The 20,051-nt window shown below is 41.0% G+C and overlaps 1 non-coding gene across 1 annotated transcript; it reads left to right on the top strand.

The window, feature by feature from the left end:
- The first annotated feature begins 13,785 nt into the window (after nucleotides 1–13,785).
- On the top strand, nucleotides 13,786–13,892 carry LOC141619032 (small nucleolar RNA R71). Its single transcript, XR_012531572.1, has one exon. It is a non-coding gene; the product is annotated as a small nucleolar RNA R71 (small nucleolar RNA).
- The last annotated feature ends 6,159 nt before the right edge of the window (nucleotides 13,893–20,051 follow it).

The following is a 20,051-nucleotide window of genomic DNA, read 5'->3' as shown; positions in this document are numbered from 1 at the left end:
CTTTATGGACGGATACGCCGGTTATAATCAGATCAAGATGGCGAAAGAAGACATGCATAAGACTGCGTTCAGAACGCAATGGGGAACCTACTGCTACACAGTGATGCCTTTTGGGTTGATAAACGCAGGGGCTACATACCAGAGGACCGCGACAACGTTATTACATGATATGATGCATAAGGAAGTCGAGGTTTATGTCGACGACATGATTTTCAAGTCAAAGGAGCGTGATGGCCACCTTGGTACACTACGCAAATTCTTTGAACGATTGCGCAAGTATAACATGAGGTTGAATCCAAAAAAAATGCGCATTCGGAGTCACATCCGACAAACTGTTGGGTCACATTGTTAGCCACCGTGGCATCGAGGTGGACCCATAAAAAATAAAGGCCATAATGGAAATGCCTCACCCAAAAACCGAGAAGGAAATTCGAGGTTTCCTAGGAAGGATCCAGTATATAAGCCAGTTCGTGGCAAGGCTAACTATGATATGCGAGCCAATTTTCAAGAAGTTGAAAGTCGGGGAACACATCGTATGGGATGATCACTGTCAAGCTGCGTTCGATAAGATTAAAGAAATACTATCTTCCCCTCCCGTGCTCAGCCCGCCAACGGCTGGGTTACCACTTTTGTTGTATCTTACAGTTACAGATACTGCAATGGGGGCAATGTTGGCACAAATAGTTGATAAAGAGGAAAGAGCAATTTACTACATTAGTAAAAAGTTCTTAGAGTATGAAATCAAGTATACTCAGCTCGAGAAGACATGTTTGGCTTTAGTATGGACGACAAAGAAGTTACGACACTACATGCTCAGTCATAGTGTCTGCATCCACTCAAAGATGGACCCAATCAAATACTTGTTTGAAAAACCAGTTCTAAACGGCAGGGTGTTGAGATGGACTTTAATGCTTTCCGAGTTTGATCTAAAATACGTACCGCTAAAAGTGATAAAGGGAAGGGCGGTTGCAGACTTCCTGGCGGATAACCCGATAGAAGAAACTGAGGTTGTAGACACGTGGTCGTTTCCCGACGAAGATATCGTTCACATAGACAACGATACGTGGGACCTCTATTTTGATGGAGCATCGAACTGCAGGGGATACGGGATAGGAGTTCTACTTATTTCACCAGAAGGTGAACATGTTCCCATTTCGATCAAGTTGGACTTTAATGTTACCAATAACGCGGCCGAATACGAAGCGTGCCTACTCGGTTTGCACAGTGCTCTCGAGTTACGCATCAAAAAGCTTGTAGTACATGGGGACTCGTCACTAGTGATCAATCAAGTGGCCGGGACGTGGAAAACCCGAAGTGATAGCCTGGCTCCGTACCAAGCGAAAATCGAGGAACTAGAAAAGTTGTTCGCCGATGTCAAATACGTGCACCTCCCCAGAGATGAAAACCAGTTTGCTGATGCACTATCAAAGCTAGCTGCTCTGATCAACATACCTAATCATATGGATACTATGCTAATATTTGTTGAACGAAGATCATCACCAGCTTACGTTAACGCAATCGGAGACACAGAAGAAACCGAGGCTGAACCTTGGTACCATGCTATTCTGAAATTTAAAGAATCAGGAGAGTATCCACCCGACATGGATAGCCGCGGAAAGCGCGCTATTCGAATGCTAGCCGCTCAGTTCGTTAGAACCAATGATGGACAATTGTACAAGAAGACCGCGCAAAATATCCTTCTGCGATGCATAGACTCACCAACTGCAAAAAGAGTCATGGAAGAAGTCCACGACGGGGAGTGTGGCCCACACATGAATGCCCATATGCTAGTTCGTAAAATCATGAGATTAGGGTATTACTGGACCACAATGGAGACAGATTGTCGCGAATATGTCAGACATTGCCATAATTGCCAAATCTTTGCGAACATACAACACGTGCCGCCATCACTGTTGTATACTTTGACATCACCATGGCCTTTCTCAACATGGGGAATCGACATTATTGGAAAGGTCAACCCATCTGGAACAGGTGGGCATTGTTTCACGCTAGTCGCCATCGATTACTTCACGAAGTGGGTAGAAGTGAAATCATACAAAGTACTACAAGCGAAGCAGGTAGCAAAGTTCATTCAGAATGAAATCATTTGCAGATATGGGGTGCCGCATGAGTTCATTAGCGACCATGGCACTCACTTCCAAGCTGAAACTGTTGTGATACTTGAAAAGTATAAAATCAAGCACCACAAGTCGTCACCTTATCGACCTCAAACAAATGGCGCAGTGGAAGCCGCTAATAAGACAATCACTGTGATTCTCAGAAAAATGACCGACAATTATCGCTAATGGCCAGAGAAGATACCGTTCGCACTATGGGGATACAGGATGTCTATTCGCACAGCCACTGGAGCAACTCCGTTTTATTTGACATATGGGATGGAAGCAGTTCAGCCTATCGAATTAGAGGTACCTTCTTTGAGAATCCTATTAGAAAGTCAGGTACCTGAAGCTGATTGGCTGCAGGCCAGGTATGATTCTTTGGTCATGCTCGACGAGCGACGGTTAAATGCGCTACACCATGTTCAACTCTATCAGAAAAGGATACAAAGGGCATTTAACAAGAAGGTGAAGCCTCGAGGAATAAAGGATGGGGATTTGGTCCTAAAGTCTGTCCGCGCTTTACTACCAATCGAACCGAGGGGAAAATTCAAGCCGAACTGGGCTGGTCCTTACCTGGTAAAGAAAATATTATCGGGAGGCGCAGTCAAACTAACAGATCTAGATGGAAACGACTTTGCAAATCCGACGAATTTGGATCAACTGAAGAAATACTATCCTTAGAACTCATTCTCAATGTCGTGAAATGAAATTTTGAATTGCAGTGCTCGTGAGCGAGTCTAGGCCGCGGCACTTTTGCTTCGCTGCTTTTTGTGCGTTATAAACTGATGTTTGCAGCGCATTTATTTTGTGGAACTACGAACCCGGTTTGATTCTGTTGATAACAGATACGTAGGCAGCTCTTTATAAGAGTACAACTGACCCTTCCTTTAATAAAATGAAATTTTATGCAGAAACTGGGAATTTTAATAAATAGTAAGTCTTATTAAAATCGGGCGATGCCCATTACAGCCTTCGAAAAAAAAAAAGAAAAACAGCCAGCAACAAATAATAAGTAGTAGTATTAACTAATAGTTTGGAGTCGAAGGCTCCTACATCTTCCTTTTCCCTTTACCTTTTGGGTCACGTGACCAAGGCTCCTGCGGAGGAGGGGTAGTTGCGTTCTGTCTAGCGCGCTTCTTAGGAGGGATCATCATTTCCTCCCGAGGGCCCAGCCTATCTTTTACACTCAAGCGAGGACCAAGTCTTCCTTCCAAGGCTGAGCCCGAGTGTGCCTTTGAACCCAACCGTTTCCACACACCTGTCGCCTGTGAGTTAGTCTTAGGAGTCTTCTCAGTCTTAGTTTCAGGTCCAGATGCAGACGAAAGATCGTTAACGAAGAAGTCGCGACTGCTTCGGCCTTTGTCATAATATCTGATGTCGACAAGCTCATCCTTCCGACACAAGTCCTTACCTGATTCAGTCTTCTCTTTAAGCCACTTAGTGTAGGACGGGGACACCCAGGTAGTCTGAGGGCGCGCAGATACGTACCAAAGACGCCTTTGGTGCCATCTTTCGAGTCAGTCATCACACATAGAGGGATGTAGCTCTCTTGCTCGTCCCAGAACAGCCTAACACTCGGGAATTACTTGTCTACGACCCATCTGACGCAAGACGCGGTCGGGGTAAATGTGTATAGACCTTTCCAAACCCAACAATTGCAAACGTCTAGTCTTATCATCTTCCGGAAGGATAGTAAAAGACTTGAGGCGAAGCCAAGGCATAAACCAGCAAAGAGGGCGACCTCCTCCTTCTGTCATCTTGTTTCGCCAATAAGCAAGGTCATTTTGATGCTCGTATTCATACCGCTTAGCACGCATAGTCAGCATACGTGCGAGGTACGAGTTTGGCTCACGCGGCGGGGCAAAGTGCCAAAATCTCTCACAAAGCCACACCTGAAAAAAAAACGAGAAAAAAAAAACGTGAAGAAAAAAAAAAGAAAAAAAACGAACGAAAAAAAAAAAGAAAAAAAAAGAAAAAAAATGAACGAAAAAAAAAAGAAAAGAAAAAAAAACGGAAAAAAAAAGAGAATGAAGCAAAATCGTGGCAGAATACAGCAAAATCGTGGCAGAATGCAACAAAATCGTGGCAGAATACAGCAAAATCGGGGCAGAAACACAGAATTGTGGCAGAAATCGTGGCAAAATATAGATAAATCGTGACAATAACACAAGAATTGTGGTGAAAATCAAGAACGCGAAATCAAGAGGATAGATTTTGTTACCTGCAATAGACGGGAGCATCCCGACCAATCAGCACCAAGGTTCATTTTCTTAGCATCTAAACCCCTTATGGTTTCAGCGAGAATAATCCAGGAAGGGTTATGTCCCGTCTCCATCTGAGACACAATAGACATGAGCTTCGCTTGTCCTACGCAAGTTGTCTTGTTCATCCTACCTTCGAAGACATAAAGATGTAACATGATCAATCCAAATGCCCTGCGGCAGTACGTTGGCAGTGAAGTACTGTTTCGCAAAATGCAAAACTTCCGATGAATAGCAAGAAGGTTGACTTCGTCACCAGTAACTATCTCCTCAGACTCCGTCCTAGAGAGGCCAAGACAGTCTAGATATATTCTACGCCACCCCGAATGAAATTTTGGTATAGCCGGCATGGCCTCAGCATCTCATCCTCACAGGGCAGAAAACTCTTCCGGTAACGGGCAGATCTCCCCCTCAGGAAAAGCGAAGACATGGTTACGAGGATCCCAATAGCTAAGGCAGTGTTCTAGCAAAGCAGGTTGAAGGCGGATCTGGCGTAAGGGAAGTAATTGCGCCAGTTGAGCGGTCTTTAATTCTTGTCTTTCTACAACAGTGAAGTCTGTCTCCCATGCTCGCATAGCACTCACTAAATTATTCATAATGATCTATGTCGTTTGCACCAGTTTGGGAAAGCAGAATAAATTTTGCAGTGCAACTCTTCCTTATATATAGAAAGTATAAGGGAAGGAAACACCTAGGGTGACACCCCTAGGGTGGCGTTTTTTTTGCTGTGTGGGCCTCGGGTCGCGCGCCTCTTAGACCCGCCCCGGTTCACACAAGTTTTTAGCACGATGCGTCGGATTTTCGCTCATTCTTCGCATCTTTTGGCACCAGAGTGGCCAATTTACATTTCTACCCCCAGCAAGTCCATATTTGAATTAAAGCCCGTGCACACTTAGGGTTTTATTTTCTTTTTTTGTTTTACGGTAGCGGGCTACGCCCACGTTGTTTACAGGTCATACACAGTGTCTGTGTCGTATTTCATGCTCACCCATCAAGGTTCGATTTCAAAAATTTCAAAATTTCAAAATTCCAAAAACTTTTTGCGAATTGTGGATAGATGATCCAAGTAGTAGAATCTTTTCGGGTCGATGGCCCAATCATTCAAAATTTTCAAATTCAATTTTTGAAGGATCGATGGCCCAACATTCCAAGTGATGTTAAATTTAAACTTCGGGTCGATGACCCAATCTTTTAAATGATCTAATTTTAAGATCGATGATCCAAATGTGCTTATGTGATGATTATTGCTAGTACGTTTTTATGTTTCAAATATAGCAGGATATGCTTCAACTGGGGGCTCTAAAGTCTTCGACTTTAGAGCCATCGCAAACTGGGGGCTCTGAAGCCGTAGGCTTCAGAGACCATCATCAAGACGTAAAGGAAGATATCCACCAAGAATTCAATTCAATACAAGAGTATGAGATGGAAGAATTCCGTAGCTGAAAGCAAATGATGAAAGCGGCGGCAACCTCCTTGGAAGGTCCCGTCCCATTCGGACAAGTGCCAGCAGATGATAAATTTTGGGCAAATGTCGGCAGATGATGAGTTTTGGACATACGCCAGCAGATGATAAACTTTGGGCATGTGTCAGCAGTTGCCGAACTACGACGCGGGTTTGATTCCGTCAGGAACGGATACGTAGGCGCCTAAGGATAATGCTCAATCCACCATATATGCAATTTTATGGGTCGACGACCAACGATGATAATTTGACACAACAGAAGCAAGAGTCAATCCCCAACGAAGTGTCAGGTATGATCTCTTCTTGTGGCTGGCGAGCTTATATACGCAAGTCTAATGGACTATAAACGACCCAAAGAATCCTCAGGTCGAGAGGGACCTAGGGTATACTTTGACTTTCGCCTTGTCCAAGCCTCAGTCAAAGTGGGGGCTCTGTAGATACCCATATCCGTCGATATTGGAATTTATAGAGAACCCGACAAACACCCGATGATGATAGGACACATGTATTTGTTTAGTTGTCATTTGTCGTTATTTGGGTTCGTTTTACGATGTAGAATGAGCGTTGTCGACGGAGTATTTTATTAATTTAAATGATATTTAAATTAAAGCTTTTTTTAGGTGAATTCAATTTATTTTATTTTATTTTGAATTTATTTTCTCAAAGTTTATTTTATTGAAAATAAAATAAATAATTGATTTCAAAAATCATTTTATGAATATTTTTGATTTGAAAAATCATTGATTTTAATGTGTTAATCGATTTGAAAAATCGATTTAAAAATCGAAAACTTGTTTTAAACACGTGTTTTGGAGCTCGATTATAGCTCGGTTTTTGAGCCCGTTTTCTTTACAAGTTGGCACGAATCTCGAGTACACTAACCAACCTAGGCCTCTACCCATCCAACCCCAGTTCGAACCCCATAACCAAGGCCCAAATCCCGTCCCAAACACCCCCCAACAGCCCGCAAAAACACGAGCAGCCCCCCTGTTTTGCGTGCTAAATCCCGAGCCCAAAACCCGCTCCAAACACCACCAAAACCCGTCCCCATTAACCCTAACCCATACCCTAGTATCCTACCCATATTACCTTACCTTAACCACTAAGAAAACCCGTCACAAAGCCTCTCAAACCCTCACAAAAGCTGCTGGACAGCAGCTATGTGCAAACCGAGCCCGTCTGCCTCTCCCCCCTTTTACCCTACTTTAACTCCTTATAAATACCCCCCCTTCACCATACATTCATTGCTCTAAGTTCTCCATACATACTACCTTCACTTACAAGCTTTAAACTTCAGAAACAAACCCTAATTGCCTCCCAAAAACCCTAGACAAAACCGACATACAAACAGAGAATCAGTTTGTGTGTCTTCTTTGAAACCTTTCGTTCTCCCTTCAAACCTCCATCAAAATTCGAGTTTCTTGTTCCTAATTAACCATACAACATCCGTCTACACATTAGACAAAGATTTACGAGCCAAATTGCCCTTGAGAGCACACGAATTCGCTCGAAAAACAGAGTGTTATACACTCTGTTTTCGCGGCTTTTTCCTGTCTGTCCAGTTCTGTTTGTGCTCGTTTTTCGTGCCCAATAACTCAAAACGAACAGGGATTGTTTTACGATCACTGTTCTCCTCTCTTTCTAGTTTTCAAAACGTCTTTTAAATCGAATTTTCACCGTGAAACGAGAGAGAAATCGCAGTTTGAAAGTTGCTGTCCAGATTTGCAAAAAACGTGTTGTTTGCTTTGTTCCTTCGTCGACGACGGCCTCTCGAGATAAAATCTACGATCGATTACGACCCAAGACGGTGTCAACGACACATGTAGGTTGAGGGTGCATCAAATCCTCCTCTTTCTCCCTTTTATTTTGTTTTTTTATGTTTGTTTTTTATAGTTCATTTTTGTTTGTTTATCGTTTTTGTTTATCGATTGTTCTTATTAACTATGAAACTAGTTTAGTCCGAGTATGAGTTAAAGTACCACCATGAACACCCGCGTTGACTTGAGATTGGAAAGAAACCGCTACATCAGTCGGTCGTACACCCCCGTCTCATTTACATATCCTCGTGTTCTAGGTAGGGCATTAATAAAACAAATTCTGACTTCGCTCTTCGCTTTTGACCCCTCTCTTCTCTCGTGTGATTTGACCTACCCCTGGACCATTTACATGTTAGTTTGACCTCTGATTGTTAACATATAACTCGTTTAGATGACATTAGATCAATTTAATAACCTAATTAGACACTTTAGGGTACATCGACGTAGCTTTAAAAATCAACTGATAATTCTATAACCTAATTGAATGCATCTCTCTCTTTCACCTAATTTCTCGCTAGTATAAGAGTGCGTGATTAGCACCTTCTTATTAACACTCGATGAGTTAAATTAATTAGCGAATTTGACCTAATTTGACCCCTTTAGGCCGTATAGAATGCACCTTGGCGTGACGTATCTCAATCGATCAACGTTGTTTCTAACTCGTTTTCTAACTTGTTTCCTATCCCGTTTCGCAATCATCTATCTAACCTAATGAATCTAACCTAAGGATTAGGGTATGCTAGATCGTGTAGGCCGTGTTTGGCCGTGTCCTTGTAGTCCCTTTTCTCGTTATTTTCTCATCTTTATCTCGTTATTTCGTATCTTGTAATTACTTTATTTATCGAGTCGTGTTTGGTAGTTTGTTTGTAATTTTCAAGTTAGTTTTCTTTTATCGAGTCAAAACCTCTTTCAAAAAACCTTAAGTCTTGTTTGGTTAGATGGTTGTGTCCCAATGCATGTAAGAGCGTAGTAAATCGCATGTTGTTTAAAGCAACATGGCCCGATTTATGCTAATGCATGCTTTGGTGCGTGACCCAATGTCTAATTCGATAAGATTAAGCGAAAGCACGCATTACGAGGAGTGACCCAAGGCCGCGAGTCATGTAAGCCGTGGGCCACCCCTTTGTGCACGTTTTCCTAGGCCGAATGGCCGTGTAATGCGTCGTGTACGGTTTTGTGTATAGCAATTGTATTTAGATCGAGTTGTATCTTTAATTTATCGTTGTGTCGGCATGAAATGCCTGGGTTATAATAGGGTGGATCCCAACGGCTCCCCCATTCCCATCAAGCCTTGTTTGTTTCGTTTATATGTTGTTAGATCAATCCACCTACATGCTAAATTACAACTTTGACAAAGTTAGTTTAGTTGCATCTAAAACGACATAGAAATTGTTGTCACATGTTAGGGTTTTAAAACAATGATTGCATATCATATATCGTAGTAGCTATGACCTTGTTTGAAATCCGACACTTGACTTAGTAGAGGCCGTTATCGATGGGCGGGGTTAGGTGTCCTTATGGGCTTCCTAACACGTACCCTCACCCCTTACTCAAGATCTATGGTTTGTGGATCCGTCTAAATACCATTGGATTACGAGAGTCATTCAAATCGAGTGATATAGGTTACAAGTCTTTATCTTTAATCACTCGTAGTCGATTGGCTTTATGCTTTTTGATGAAAGGTGTAAAGTTGACTTGAACGGTTCCAAGTTCCCAAAAAACTTGGTGGCGATTCTAATTTGTCTTAATTCGATTCGAAAGAACCTCGAGTCGATAATGCCTAGTGTGGATCCCGCGGACGCAGTTCCCGAGGGCCTTGTCCACACATGCATTGCATCTTGTGTGCATGAACTACCCCAACTTTAGGACATTAGAAATAATGTCTATCTCGGTCGGGGGAAGTACATGTATACGCAACGGGAGGTAATCTAAATTACGCTCTCCGTCATAAACAAAAGCCCATGCATCATGTAGTGTAGATTAGTATAGCTTGCATTTAGTGTAGAATTCATGCATCATGCTTGCATGATTTCCCATCATTTTGGCCATTGAGGACAATGCCCATATTAGTGTGGGGATGGGGAATTCTAACTTAACTTTAATTCCAAAATCCAAAAAAATCCAAAAATTTGAAAAACCATAAAAATTTGAAAAACCAAAAACAAGTTCATTTCCTTTGTAGTGTAGTCTTGTATATATTGTTGTATATATTGTGTTTGTTTTATCCTTGTTCACATTGATCGACTATGCCACATCCGAGACATGAGGATATTGAAGACCGCATGGTATGATCTTTCCAATCTCCTTTTTCCTCTTTATGTTAATGACTATGTGGCTTTATTTTGATTGATGCGGTATAACAATGTGAACTTAGGACTTGCATTTAGTTTATATGTCATATTAGTTGGTAGAATCATTTGCATTAGGATGTTTATATGCTAGTTGCATCATGGCATGTAGTTGCATGTTAGAAACATTTTGCGAAACCGTCTACTTGGGAAGCTTGACAAGTGTATATAGGCCCTAGTAGATGCTTTTTCTTCTTAAAACTTTGCTTGTTAGAATACTTGTAAAACACCTTAGGATGTGTCATGCTGGTATCCTTTGACCCATGGATTCAGGCCTAGTCAAGAGTACCTTGTGGTGTGATAACTCCTTGGCTACCGTTTATTCCAAGGTGACCCTTGAAACCATGTATCCATCATCCATGTTCTACCACATTTTGTCATCAAAGGGAATGGGCACAAAAAGAAATCAATTTGAGTTCAATGAAATGAAAAGTGAAAGAGAGTTTGCAAAAATGCATCAAATGAAAAGAGAAGCAAAAATAGACTCCTAAAGCTTCAAATATAAGGCACCCTCACTACATATGGGGTGACTTTGAAAACGTTCAAAGAAAGAAATGCAAAAAGTTGAAAAGTTGTTAAGTATTGAAATGCCAAAAATCAAAAGAAATGGCAAAAGAAAGTGTTCTCAAATGTTATATGCCACAAGAAATTGGGGGGAAAAACAACAAAGCAAACTCCCAAAGTGAAACTCAAATATCTATCGATCCCTTTATCCATCGTATCCATTTTTGTGCATGGTAGAGAGGGGACGACCCTTCTTCTTGTCTAGGCAAGAGGGGGAATTCCGCGATCCTCCAGTGTTTCTAACACCATAGGGAGTCTACTCTTGACAAAAGCATTTAACGATTGAGGACAAAGGTATCCTAGCTTGACACAACTTGGAGGTGATTTATTGGTATCCTTCTAGGCTTAGTAGTTTGAAGAAATTGCATCTATGAAGGAATGTGTACCCTTGAATTACTTCCCTTGTAGATAATTTCCGCCACTTAGATGAGGAAAGTGGCTATTCTTTTGTAGATGCATCCATTACTTGTTTTGTGTGCTTAATGTTTGGATGTGTCGCCATTTTGGCAAGACCCACCTTGCCTTGCAAGAAGGCATCCTACCTCATAATTGTCTTGTTGTGAGTTGAAGGGGCGGAGTGAGACCCGCTAATTGTCTCATATCGGCTATGTTATTAGGTTATATTAAATAATGGTCCTAGTCTTTGTCACCTCTTTACTCGGGACGAGCAAAGGTTCGGTTTGGGGATATTTGATGTGACCATAATTAGAGCATATTTAGTCCCCGAATTAGCCTTGTTCCCATGCTTTTTAGTGCATATTTGGGTCATTTATTGTCTTTAGTTCTTTGTTTTGCATATTCTTTGAGGTTTTGTATCCTTTGTAGGAATGGAGTGCAAACCTTGCATTTTCATGGCAAAATGAGGCTAAATTGATTGAATTCAATGACCAAGCATTAAGGAGAGACAAGATTAGAAGGCCTTTGTACATACTATAGTAGATGGGCAATGATGAGAAAAGATCCTTGCATCCTTGAGGAAATCGTCAAGGATTTTATGAAGAAAAGGGAAGAAAAGAAGAAGGAACAAGACTGCCTGACAACCCGTGCAGATTGCCTAGAAGACGCCCGTCTTCACCCCACAATCCGAGCGTCTTCTTCCACAAGACGCCAGGGCAAAAGCTCCAGAAGACGCCCGTCTTTCCCAGCTGGACCCCCGGGCAGAAGCTGCAAAATCCGCCCGTCCCGTGCTAAAGACGCCCGAATTCCCAGACAGTCCCATTTCGTCTTCTTCAAGCTTCAAGAAAGGATGCACATCTTTTTCTAGAGACCGGAGTCTCCCTAGAGACCAGAGTCTCCCTAGAGACCGGAGTCTCCCTAAAGAGACCGGCGATTCCTCAACAAGGGACTTAATCGTCATTTAAGATCTTAGTTAACCCTAATTCATGCACCTAATCCCCACTATAAATACCCCATTAGTTTAATTAGAAGAGGATGTTCTTCTTAGCAATCTTTAGTGTAGTTAATATCAATCAAATCTCTCTTTAATCTTGTAATCAACATTTAATCAAGTTTTAATACAAGTTTTATTTCCTTAATCTCTCTCTTGTTCATCCTTTATTTTGGGTAATTGAAGATTATTTGGGTTATTATTGGGAGATTGACAACCTCTCAATCAAGCATCAAGTACTTCTTTTATTCTTTGCTTTATTATTGGAATCATTAGTAGGTATAATTCTCTTAATCCCTTTTTAATTATTGTTAATCACTTTCATTTATTCATCATGTTTCACTTTGTTGGTATGATTGACAACCTTGCTAGCATGTTCAACATGATAATGAGTGAGTAGTTTCCTTAGCTAGGGTTAATGGGTAATAGGGGAAACCAACATGGGGAATGATTCATGCTTAAATTAATATGCTTTCATAGTTTATTTGCTTGCTTGTTGTGATCTCAACTCATGCACATGTTATGTTTGATGAAATGCGAGCCTATGAATCCTTACATTTTTTACCCATCACCTATCTTTTCAATGAGACTTGTAAGACATAAACCAACTCGAGTCTCATTAGACCATGCATGTTGTTGAGTAGGGAAGATTAAGTCGACTTGTAGGTGTTGTACAATCTAATCGATTCGGCTCCGGGACCCAAACTTTCCTAGGATTGTAAGATATAAACCAACTCGATCCATCACAACAATAATTGCTTGCTTATGACTTGAGAATATGTTTGTATGATCAATTCCCATGAATCCCCTATGACCCCATGACACCCTAGTGCCTTTTATCAATTGTTTACATCCCTTTTAATTCATCTTGCTTGTTTACTTTCATTGCTATTTAGTTTAGTGATCTTCTATTCAAACCCCAATTGTGACACCCTTAGACACCACTAGTTGCAATAGAAATCTCATCTCAATTCCCGTCCCTTGGGATCCGACCTTTACTTGCCTCTTTACTAATTGTAGAGTTGTTGGTGAAGTTATAAATTGTGTTTTGGTCTAGGTGCTCCTAACGACAAGTACTGAAAACTAAACCTCCATCGTGAGTCCGACCAATGTTGTTAATGGTGATGTCTTTTGCTTGGCTATCCTTTTGCATTTGAGTGAAAAACTCTTGTTGGTTCTTTTGCATTTGGAGGACCGCTTTTTGAACATCAAAACCTTGGTCATTTGATTGAGTGTATGGAGTTGGATTTTGGTAAACTTGGTTTTGGTTGTAAAAGGGTCTTTGATTTTGGTTTCTCATTGGAGGTGGGGTGTATGTTGGTTAAGGGTTTTGAACATTTTGGCTTTTGTATGAGAGGTTGGGATTGAATTTGGTGTTTTCATTGTAATAGTTAGAATAAGGGGTACCACTCTTGTATGCTTAGAAAGCATTCACTTGTTCACTTGTTCCCCTACATTCACTTTGGTCATGTCCCAAAGTTCCACAACTCTCACATATTCCACTTGGAATTGATGAAGATGCCACCATGGCATTAACATGTTGCTTAGGTGATTTGGAGGCTTCTTCAAGTTTAGCCATAGCCTTCTCAAACTTCAAATTAATGGTATCAATATGAGCACTAAGTTGAGCACCCAATTGAGTAATAGAGTCCACTTCATGCTTTCCTCCTCTAGTAGCCTTCCGAGGTCTACTATATTGTGAGTTATGGACCGCCATTTGATTATCATCAACTTCGGTGAACATACCATTTGATCCCATGTTGAGAATGTTTCGGGAGTCTTCATAAAGACCATTCCAAAATTGTTGTACCAAGAACCACTCGCTAAGTCCATGATGAGGACATGAGCGACAAGTTCCTTTGAATCGCTCCCAAGCTTCATACAAAGATTCTTCGTCCCTTTGTTTGAACCGCGTAATTTGGGTTCTTAGCATGTTAGTCTTTTCCGGAGGATAGAATTTTTTGTAGAAAGCAAGTGCCAATTTCTTCCAAGAGTAAATACCAAGAGTAGCCTTATCAAGGCTCTTTAGCCATTGTTTCGCGGTACCAATCAAAGAAAAAGGAAATAAGACCCATCGAATTTGGTCTTCAGTCACTCCGATTTGAGAAATCGCATCATAATAGTCACAAAAACTCTCCATATGAGAATGAGGGTCTTCACTAGGCATCTCCCCAAATTGGATTCTTTCGACTAATTGGATAAATGCGGATTTTGCAATGAAATTACCGGTCAAATGTTGTGGTGTGGGAGTACCATTTGGTAGGTTCTCCTCGGTTGGTACGGAATGTGATGAAAATTTAGGCATTGTGGGTTGATTTTGTGGTGGGTTATGTGTTGGGTTATCTTCTCCTTCTCTTGAAAAAGGGTTGATGAACTCAATATTGTTTGGTTGAATATCCACAATCTCACCAATACCTCTCAAAGTATTTCTAGCAAGTCTTCTATTGTTTGTCAAAGTTATTTCAATTTCGTGATCAATGGGTAACAAGTTACCTTGTGATCTTCTAGACATGCAAAATATTAAACAACTTGAAAACAATTAGAACAAACCTTGAGGAGTTTTACTTCCCTAAGGCAAACAAAGACACAACTAAGAACAATCAAAGAAAATCAAATCAAGTTAACATCGTCCCCGGCAACGGCGCCATTTTTGGTTCGTCGGTTTTGTTACTCGTCGTCAAAAGTTACCTAGACCAAAACAATATTTATAACTTCACAAACTACTCTACTATTAGTAAAGAGGTAAGTAAAGGTCGGATCCCAAGGGATGGGTATTGATGTAGGATTTTCGATTGCAAATGGTCGTGTCTAAGGGTGTCACAATTTGGGTTGAGATAAGAGATCACTAAACTAAATAACAATGTAAATAAACAAGCAAGATGATTAAAATGAGATGTAAACGATTGATTAAAATCACTAGGGTGTCATGAGTTCATAGGGGATACATGGGAATTGATCATACAAACATATTCTCAAATTAAAAGCAAGCAATTATTGTTGTGATAGGATCGAGTTGGTTTATATCTTACAATCCTAGGAAGGTTTGAGTCCCGGAGCCAAATCGATTAGATTGTACAACACCTACAAGTCGACTTAATCCTCCCTACTCAACTATATGCATGGTCTAATGAGACTCGAGTTGTTTATGTCTTATAAGTCTCATTGAAAAGGTAAGTGATGGGTAAAAAATGCAAGGATTCATAGGCTCGCATTTCATCAAACATAAAATGTGCATAAGTTGGGATCACAACAAGCAAGCAAATAAATTATGTGAACATATTAGATTAAGCATGAATCATCCCCCATGTTGGTTTCCCGTAATTCCCCATTAACCCTAGTTAAGAGACTACTCACTCATTATCAAGTTTATCATGCTAACAAGGTTGTCAATCATATTAACGAGGCAAAACATGATGAATGAATGGAAATGATTAACAATAATTAAAAAGGATTTAAGAGAATTATACCTAATGATGATTCCAAAATAATAAGCAAAGAATAATAGAAGTACTTGATGATTGATGGAAGGTTGTCAATCTCCCAATAATACCCAAATAATCTTCAATTACCCAAAATAAAGGATGAACAATAGAGAAATTAAGGAAATGAGATTTGTATTAATGCTTAATTAAGAGTTGATGACAAGATTGAGATGAGATTAGAACATAAAAAGAGCATAAGAAGGATATTAAGATTGGATGCCAATCTAATTAGTACAATGGGGTATTTATACTAAGGATTAGGTACATAAATTAGGATTACTAAGGGCTTAAATGATGATTAAGACCCTTAAGAAAAGTTGAGGAAGTGCTCCTCTCGAAGGAGATGCTCATCTCCGCTTCGCTAGTCTTCAAAGAATATGCTCATCTCGAGCGGAGTGAGGGAGAGACGTGCTGCACTGGGAAGGAATCCGAGCGGCCTGAGGGATGCGACGCTCGGATTGTGGAGGGTCAGGACGAGCGGACTGGCTATGGGACGCTCGGATTATAGCCAGCCAGGACGCTCGTCCCGTGGCTGCGACGCCCGGATAGTAGCTCAGCAAGCTTCTCTTCTTTTCTTCCTCCAACAATCCTAAAGGATTTTGTTGGAGATGCAAGGATCTTTTCATCATTGCCTATTTACTTCATTATTTACATAGGCCTTCTAGTCTTGTCTTCACTTTGATGCTTGGTTATTAGATTCGATCAATTTAGCTCCATTTTGCCATGAAAATGCAAGGTTCTTACTTCTTTCCTACCAAGGGATCAAAACCTCAAAGAATATGCAAAATGATAGACTAAAGATAGTAAATGACCAAATTATGAACTAAAAATCACAGGAACGAGGCTAATACGGGGACTCAATATGCTCAAATATTGGTCACATCAAGTATATTACATAAAACTCTCTAATTAATCATACAACATGGATGCCCTAGAAATCTGTCTCAAAAAATGGACAAATGAATTCACAAATGTGGAGAAACATGATATGGGTGCCTACAACTTTGGATCGATTTTGAGCTTGAAACTAGTTAAGGTTGTTAAGCCATTCTTGGATGCTTATCTTGAGTATTGGGACCCTAATTTCCACGTGTTTGCATTCCCTGGAGGCGACATCTCTCCGTTTCCCGAAAAATTGTTGCAATTGGTGGATGGGATCCAGAACATATGCCTGCTATACCCTCTACTTCTCAAGGGTATAAAAATAAATTTAGGGATTTGCTTGGATTAACAAGAGCCGAGGTTGACCGTCTTGTGACCTCAAAAGGAGTCCGAATGCTTGATTTTATCGATCGGTTCCTAAATAAGGCAGACCCTTCTGTCTCCCATGTTGCAAGGCGTAGGGCATTCGGATTTTGCCTATTGCATGGTTATGTCCTCCAAGGGCATGCTGACAAGGAGATGAGAGGTGATCCTCGCTATCTGAGTTTAGTTGAGCAAATGGAGCTGCGTAGGAGCCCAGCTTGCCTATGTTTAGGAGAGATCATATTGGGATTGGATAACAGGAAAGCTAACCGCGACCTTCCTTATTTAGGAAGTCCCATCATCTTGCAGGTAAAAAGAGTACAACCTTTTTTTCGTTCGTTTTTTTTCTTTTTTTTTTTCGTTTTTTTCATTTTTTTCGTTTTTTTTTCTTTTTTTTTCTTTTTTCGGATACTAATACCTGCTTTGGTAGGTCTGGCTTATGGAGCCTCTGCGGCTGATCGAGCCCCCAGTTTATGTTCCTGCTTACCATGCTCGCTCATTGCAATGAGGACCAAGCTTTATATGGTGGACTTCACTCGTGTTTGCAACTATTGGGAGACCAAGTTGAAGAATGAGGATGGTCCCCTGATCAGATGGATTGTACCATGGTGGCATCTCAAGTCTTTTACTGGAGTAACGTCTCTAGATCCTACTCGATCGGTGCGCATTACTGGCTTGGAATTCATGATATGCATCTTCCCAGAGAGACTGATGAGGCAGGTTGGTTTAAAACAGATGATTCCTAAGCTTGATACTATTCCTCAGACTGCCGGGGCACATACTACCGAGAGTTGAAGAGAGTGGGCCCTCAAATGGGCTCAGAGAAACATGTGGTTCCTAAACTCTTCGGTTAGCGCATTATGGGTATCGGATTCCTACTTGCAGTGGAGGAAGGCTACTACTCCTGAGGAGCGCGAGAAGCTAAGGAAGCGCGAGCCTGTTGATTACAAGGTTCGTGATGTAGCGAAGGAGAAAGAGAAGTACTTGACCGAGGGAGAAGTAGAAGCCGGATTCCGAGTTGTTCATCCGTCGAAGAAATAGAGGACTTCTCCTGTCGTCGAAAAGGTGGTGGATAGGAATGATAAGACTAGACCGCGAGAGAGACCATTGGTGATTAGGTCTGAGATAGCGCAGGAGCGCCCGGCTCATGGTCGAGATAAAAGATATGACAAGAATGACAAAGGCAAGGGGAAGGGGAAGATGGAAGAATAGCCTAAGTCTTAATATTATTTATTATTATTGTTATTATTTGTAATAAAATGGTGGGGTTTTTAGAATCCTAGCCTATTTATTTTAGCATTATTTTTATTATGTGGCATATTATTATTATTATTATGGAAGGAAATGAATAAAAGATTAATTGGTTATGAAACCATTGTGTTTTTATTTTATTATTCTTGTCAAATTCCAAATGCATATGCAAATGTCCTTCTATTTACATTTAAAAAATAATGGGTTGTATCCTGTGAAGGATTGCCTACATATTCATTTAAAAAATGAAATCAAACCCTTGCGCATAGTACAAATAAATGTAAAAGAATAATTGTTCTAAGCAAGAGCTTGTAATGAACTAGAAAATGAGCATGACCTTTACTTACTCCTAAAGCACAATTCGGTTTATTTGATGACGTGAGGATGACGAATTGTCAAAATGTAAGAGCAGAGTGACATAGGCTTTATTTCAGCTGGCCAGGGGCCATTTTTATTTCGTGCCACATGAGCGACACGTGAGGTATCGCGAGGTGCGTTTTTGTTCCTATTTTAAGCATAATATCATTTTAGTTGGTCGAGGTTAGTTGGGTTGGCAAATTCATTCCCATCTAGGTATGTAATTCTAACCGCAGCCCCTGGGAGTATGGACTTGGCTAGGAATGGTCCGGCCCAGTTAGGTTTAAACTTTCCTCGTGGATCAACAGGTAGAAGAGCTCTAACTGATTTGAGAACTAAGTCTCCCTCTTTGATGTTTCTAGGCTTAACCCTTTTGTTGAAGGCTCGTTTGATACGTGCCTAATATTTTTCCACATTGTGTAATGCACGCAATCTTTGCTCATCCAGGAGGACGAGTTCTACATATCTATCTCTCTTCCAATCAGCTTCTGGAAATTGACTTTCGAGTAGAATACGCAAGGATTGGATTTCTATCTCGACTGGTTGCACGGCTTCCATACCGTAAGTCAAATAGAAAGGAGCGGCCCCAGTGGGTGTCCTAACAGATGTGCGATATCCCCATAAGGCAAATGGTATCTTACTTGGCCATTCTCTATAATTGTCAATCATTTTCTTGAGGATGGTGACAACATTCTTGTTTGCTGCCTCTACCGCGCCATTAGTTTGTGGTCTATATGGCGAGGAATGGTGGTGTTTGATTTTGTAATTGGCTAGAAATTGTTCAGTCTCAGCCTGGAAATGCGATCCATTGTCACTGATGATCTCATGTGGGCAACCGTATCGACAGATGATATTGGTTTGTATGAACTTTGCCACGTTCTTGGCTGTGAGACTAGTGTAAGAAGCCGCTTCTACTCACTTGGTGAAATAATCGATTGCTACCAGAATAAAATAGTGACATCCTATTCCGGCTGGGGTGATCTTCCCGATGGTGTCGATTCCCCAAGCAGAAAATGGCCAAGGAGACGTCATGGTGTTGAGTAATGAGGGAGGGATATGTTGCACATTCCCGAAGATTTGGCAGTTGTGGCAATGTCTGACATATTTGATGCAATCGGGTGCCATTGTGGTCCAGTAATATCCCAAATGTGTGATTTTCTTTGCCATCATTGGTCCACTCATGTGAGGGCCACATTCTCTATCATGAACTTCTTCCATTACTTTCTGTGTCTGTGAACGATCAAGGCAACGCAAGACTATACCGAGAGGTGTTCTTTTATACAATTCTCCCTGCATGAGTACGTATTGGGAAGCTAGCAAGCGTATAGCACGTTGTCCCCTCTTATCCATGTCTGGTGGATAGGTGCCATTGAGTTTGAAGTTCAGAATTACTTGGAACCAAGGTTCCTCTGGGTTTTCTACTTCATCTGTAATTTGGTGCACATAAGCTAGTTCTGACCGTCGTTCGATGCATAACGGCATTTCTACCATATTATCGGGCATATTAATCAAAGATACATGTTTTGCAAGAGCATCTGCAAATTGATTCTCTTCTCGAGGTAGGTGTAGGTAAGTTACTTGATCGAAGAATTGGGCAACTTGGTCTATCCTGGCTTGATAGGGTGCTAGGCTTTCACTCCGAATTTTCCAAGACCCCGTAATTTGGTTGATGATCAAGGATGAATCTCCATGTACTCGAAGATTCTTGATGCCTAAACCTACTGCCGCTTGTAGCCCAATGAGGCAAGCTTCGTATT

Source organism: Silene latifolia, chromosome 1 (assembly GCF_048544455.1).
Source record: "Silene latifolia isolate original U9 population chromosome 1, ASM4854445v1, whole genome shotgun sequence".
NCBI classification, from domain to species: Eukaryota; Viridiplantae; Streptophyta; class Magnoliopsida; order Caryophyllales; family Caryophyllaceae; genus Silene; species Silene latifolia.
Note: the sequence above shows the minus strand (reverse complement) of the source record. Positions and strands in the feature narration are given on the sequence as shown.